The 6,000-nt window shown below is 43.5% G+C and overlaps 1 pseudogene; it reads left to right on the top strand.

Moving 5' to 3' along the window:
* The first annotated feature begins 358 nt into the window (after positions 1-358).
* The window catches only part of LOC145407801 (uncharacterized), a 65,126-nt pseudogene continuing 59,484 nt past the window's right edge, over positions 359-6,000 (top strand).

The raw sequence follows: 6,000 nt of genomic DNA, 5'->3' as shown, positions 1-6,000 counted from the left end.
CACCAAACACAACCCGTCTTTTTACACGCGCCGACACAGTCTCCCTGTGTAGGCTGCATAAGTTTTACACTTACCAGTAATCTTCTTTTCACATCTTTCGTGTATATAGATTTCGCACCAATTTTCAGCACCAATTTAATTTTTATTTTTGGGCATATAAATTTGGCATTCATAATCAGCAATATTCTCCTTTCACATCTCTCCTGTGTTTATAAATCTCGTACTCATAATCAACACTAATCTTTTTCCAGGCTGATGTCCCCACGATGACCCCCAGGGAGGATGACCTGACCTCGTGACCTCCCTTGCCCCATCTTGCCCCCTGCGTCTGAGGTAGCCTAGCGATGTGCCCATCATTATGCTGCTACACCTGCTGCTTCTGCTGCCACTGCTCCTGCAGTGTCGCCAGGCCAGAGAAGCCGCTTTTCCAGGTGAGTTCAGACTTTTTAATATTCACCTTTTACCATTAACAAGACCCAACACTCTGGGAAACGTTGTGCTTAAAGTCAAGTAGTGAAGTAAAAGCATCGTTTATCTGCTAGGACAAAAACACATTTTTCAGTATGTATGTAAAGATATTAACCTTCTAAAACGGATTTTTGGGGGAATCAGTGTAAGTGCTATTCTAACGCCCTCAGTGAAATGACAGCACTATTCTTCTAATCCCTTCACTGTATAAGTTAAAGAACAGAATCAAGCTACACGTCAGTCATTTGTTTAGTGTTTTGTTCACTCTTGTATTCAGGGGCTTGTCCAGGGTTGTAAGATCATTTAACATGCTATAACACGGGCATCAGACCACACATTTTATCTACCACCACCACCACACATCTGATTCGCTACCACACACAGGATCCTCCACCACCACACACCTTATCCATCACCACCACCACCACCCCATCATACACCTGATCTCCACCACCACCACACACTTTATTCCCCTCCACCACCACCACACACCTTATCCCCCACCATCACCACAAACCTTATCCTCCATCATCACCACACACCTTATCTCCACCACCACCACACACCTGATCCACCTCCACCAACATACACCCGATCCACCACCACCACCACACGCAACCAAGAAGAGTAGACAGAACCACGAGGATCGTATATTGATAGGGTAGGGAGGTTTTCTAGTATCTTCTCCTTAGCTATTTATTTTGAACGTTACATATATTATTATTATGTATGCTTATCTATTACCTGTCTGTCTGTCTGTCTGTATCTCCCTCTCTGTCTATATCTATATGCATCTCTATACACAGTTATCTGTAGTTATATCTAATTTATCTATCTATCTATCTATCTATCTATCTATCTGCATGTTTTTATATGTGTGTGCATCTGTGTCTGTGTGTACGCTAGCTCATGCATATGTGTCTGTGTGTGTATGTATGTGAGTCGTTGTGCGTGCGCGTATATATGTGTGCACACGAGCGAGTGAGCGAATAAGAAAAAGAGAAAAGAGACGTCCTACAAAGTTCCCCAGACTGCCTTCGCTCTGGGTCCCTTGGCAGAATCTTAAGCAGGAAAAACAGGGGGACTCCACATACATATTTAAAAGAGAAAACTCAGTGCCTTTGCCTTGCTCTTATTCTTATTCACGTCAGTTGTTCCTCCTCATCTTCCTCTTTCTCATTCTTCTTCCTGGGCCTTCTCTTCCTTCAGTGTCTTTCGCTTTTCCGTCTTATTCTTATTCACGTCCATTTCGTCCTCCAGATCACCCTCTTCCTCCTCCTTCTTCCTCATGGTTCTGTTTTTCCACTGTTAGGTTTTCTTCTGCTTTCCTCGTCCCCTTTCTTCTTCGGCATCACGATCACCTAATTTGTCCTCTTCTTTGTTCCTTCTTACGTTTATCCACTCTGTCTTCCTCTTCCTCTTCTTTAAGTATTCTTCCTCCATATACTTTAAGTCCAATGTGTTTTCTTCCTTTTCTCTCTCCTCAGTATGTCCTCTTCCTACATTTCATTATTATTCTTGGCCAGTTTCCGTTTTTTCCCTCATCATCCACCATATTCCTCTTCATGTCATTTTTTTCACCTTTTTTTCCCTTCATCTCTAGTCCCCACCTCCTTCTTTTGTCTCTTCACGTTCTCCTCCTCTACTTCTTTACGTCCTCTTCCACTTCCTTATGTTCCTCATTTTGTTCCCCTCGTTCTTCCTCCTATTCCTTATCTTCTTGAATCCTCATCCTCCTCTTTTGCCTCCCCTTCATACTCTTTTTTACTTCCTTCTCCCTATCCTTCTTCTTTTGCTTCCCCTTATTCTTCATACTCTTCCCCACCTTCTTTTTCTCCTACTTCCTTCTCTTCCTCCGGCACCCAGGAACCACCAGCCCTGCAATATCCAACACTGCCAGGTTGATCTCTGGACCCGAGTGACACCTGCAATATGCTGTCGGGGCTGTGTCGTGTTCAAGTGACACCAATAAAATATACACACTTTTACATTCGAACTTTGCACTTCACACGTTCACATTTTCATACTCTATATATTTGCAGTCTTTTCCTTTGACCTCTACACTTTTAATGCCTTTTTATTTAAGTCTGATAAGCACAACTATACACACTCTGTTTCACGGTTTTAAAGTTAATTGTCCGTAAATTTTTGCAACATCAATAAAGGCGGAAGAGAATTTAATCCCATCAAGATTACGCTGAGCATGCACTGTTCCGCGTAATGCCTTTTGGAAGTTTGTATGCTTCTCTAATACTTGCATTTAATATGAGTTTAGGTTTGTGGTATTTACTGGGGTTTGGTATGAATTGGATGTAAAACCAGGCTTTGTAATATAATTCTGTGTTATGCACAAAAAGCTCTCATAACAAGCTCTCGTACAACGGTCTCATAACAAGAAGGCTAATTAAGTCAAGAGCGCGTTGTCTGATGCTTAAAACAGGAAAAAAAAATCAAATAGAAATAAAATTAAGAGCTTCAACGCAGAAAAGTCTTCCTAAGTATTAAAAATGTGTCTGACTAAGGCAAAAATAAAAAATATATATATCATCACTGTACTGAACATATTAATAGAGGTAGTTTTTAATTCCTCCTTTCAGAGTTTCACCTTAAGTTGAATAAAAGCGTTCAGAAGTAGCTTAACAAAAAAAAAAAAAAAAAAAAAAAGACTGACATAGCGAAGGAATGAACAACAAATATAGCGTAATGGTTCGTCCCGTCCCAATTCCAGCTTCTACATATCTCCATCTCTTGAACCCCTCGCTGCCCACGTAAATTTTCCTCCCACGGTCCCCTTGCCTTCCCGTCTGTCGTCCCACCTTTTACGTCTCCCTGCCTCTCTCCCTACCTGCTTTTCTGCCTCTCTCCCTGCCAGATTCTCTGCTTTCCTTGCCTCTCACCATCCCCTACACCCCATCTACCCATCTATCCTGTTCATTGCATCTTTTTCCCAAACTGTTGTATCTCTCTGCCTCCCTCCCTGCTGTTGTCCTTCCCCTGTACTCCATCGCCTTTCTTCTTCATTGCCTTCCCAACTACTGCCTCATCCTTTACATTTACGTCTCCCTGTCTCCCACCCTTCCATTTCCCCTACCCTGCATCCCGTCTCCACTTCTGTTTCTTTTTTCTGTCGATCTACCATTTACATTTGCTTCCTCTTCCCTCCCTCCTTCTCCCTCTTCCTCTCCTGCATCGCATCTCTCCTCCTGTTCCTTACCTTTCGTCCTGCTGTCCCATCATTTATATTCACGTTTTGCCGGGCCCACCTGCCTGTCTTCCTTCCCTTTACTTCACCTCCATCTGTTGTCCCGCTTTTTACAGTCACGTCTCTTTGTGTCCTTCGCTACACCACGCCTTGTTTTCGTTGCCCCATTTTCTTATGCTTACTTGTTCGTACCTTACTTCCCTTGGACCTCAATTTCAGTCCCTATACACCGTCTTGTATACTCGCCAATTTTTCCCACCCTTCCCTGCACCTCGAGTTACACCACACCTCCCACGGTCCCTTGCCCTCCCTTGTGTCCCATCTTTTACAGTTACATCTCTCTGCCTTCGTTTTAAGTTCAATTCCCAATCTTTTACAGTTATGTCTTCCCATGCTTATATTCCTTTTCTCCTCCTCACCCTGCCTTCTCCCTTTCCTATCTTCCTCCTCCTCCTTTTCTTCCACCTCCTCCTTTTCCTCCTCCCACTCCACCTCCTCCTCTTCCTCCGCCTCCTCCTTCTCTTCCCTGATTTATACATTCCACTTTATCTCTCACCACCTCACTCAATCTCACCCTCGGAAATCCTATCTGACACCACCACCTTCCTCTCCAGTTCCTCTTCTTGCCTATCCTCTCTCGCCGCCTCTCCTTTCTCCCTTCATTCTTTAACTTTCATTCCCCAACTCCTCTTTCCTCGGCTCAAGTTCCTTTCCCTCGAATCGCTTCTTTTGCCCTTGTGATCAACCTTTCTCATTCCTCTCTCTTTTCCTCTCCCTCTCATCCCTCTCAATCCCAGCGCTTGTCTTACCCCTCCCTCACTCACCCCCTTTCTTGTCCCCTTTCTCACTCCTTTCATTTCGTATCCTCTTCTTACTTTTGTCCTCACCCTCCTCTTTTTTCCCCTCTCTCACCCCTCTCACGCCCACTCCTAACATTTCCCCTCCCTCACTCACGTCCCATTCATTTGCCCCTCTCTCAATCCCTAACGCCTTCTTTCACTCTGTACTCCACATTAATCTCCCATTTTCCATTCTCCACACCTTTCACCCCCTTTCCCGACCCTGGCATCCCCTCTCATCTCACTTTTACCATATCCTCTTCCCTCCCTATAATCTTTTTTATGTAATGTCTCTCCTGCACCTCCGCATCACACTTATTATTATCATCACCATCATCACCACCACCATTATCATCATCATCACCATCACCATGACCACCATCATCATCATCATCATCCAAACCTTATCTCTCACCATCACCATTCTTCTGCACCCAATAAATAACCTTAATTACCATGCCTCCCCAACTGCATCGTTTTTACCTTCCTTTTTCCTCTTTCACCCAATTTGCTCACTTCCTCTCTCCTGTTCTCAGCAACCCATTAAAACACACTCTTTCCTTCCAGCTCCCTCCACCATCACTCGTATGCGCCAAACATTTTCCCTCCGTCCCTTCCTTTTACATGCACGCCTAGGCGCGCGCGCACGCACACACACACACACACACACACACACACACACACACACACACACACACACACACACACACACACACACACACACACACACACACACACACACTTATTTTCACAGTCCTCCCATCAACTACTTCACCTTAATTTAGAAGGTTTATATGCAGAAACTTTGTCTTACTGTTAAAATATATAAGGTTCCACCCAAATTGGACCCTCTTCAGTGTAATTTCCCCTCCAGTTCCTTCTGCCTTTAATTTTCTGATCTCTTCTCACTACTCGTCTTTCTTTACAGCCAGCGGTGTATCCAATTCAGTTTCCATTCCCGCTCATGGCTTCTCCTCTACTATCAACCTTCTCTACCACATTCTATCCTCTTCGTTTGCAACTCAGTTCTTGCCAACCAAACCCTTACACAATCCCAGTTAAATTTCCTCCTCCCTTACTCTGACATTTCCCTCCTCTCTTTTGCAGCCTTTCTCCTCCTCTGCAACCCATTTTATTTTCAACCGCAACCTTGAGCAGTTCTGTCGTTTTCTCTCACAGATTGCTAAGATTTTTTAAATTATCTTTTTAGATATCTTACTCATGGGCAAATAGACCCTCTTTTGTCTGTACTTCCTGTGTACTCGAATGTAATTTTCTCAGGTTCTCTTAGACTTACTCTCAGCTGAATAAAATCGTCAAGCTTTGAGTAGAATAGAACACTAGAGTGGTCCCCAAATGAAATGGGTGACAGGTATCGCTTTTAACACACCCAGGCATCTGAATCTAAAAATAATAATAATAATAATAATAATAATAATAATAATAATAATAACAGTTTGGCGTTAGGTGGAATACAACAGAGAAAACGTA

Source organism: Coenobita brevimanus, chromosome 74 (assembly GCF_032717465.1).
Source record: "Coenobita brevimanus isolate Jiangsu-jjx chromosome 74, ASM3271746v2, whole genome shotgun sequence".
NCBI classification, from domain to species: domain Eukaryota; kingdom Metazoa; phylum Arthropoda; class Malacostraca; order Decapoda; family Coenobitidae; genus Coenobita; species Coenobita brevimanus.
This window is presented reverse-complemented; position numbering and strand designations above follow the sequence as displayed.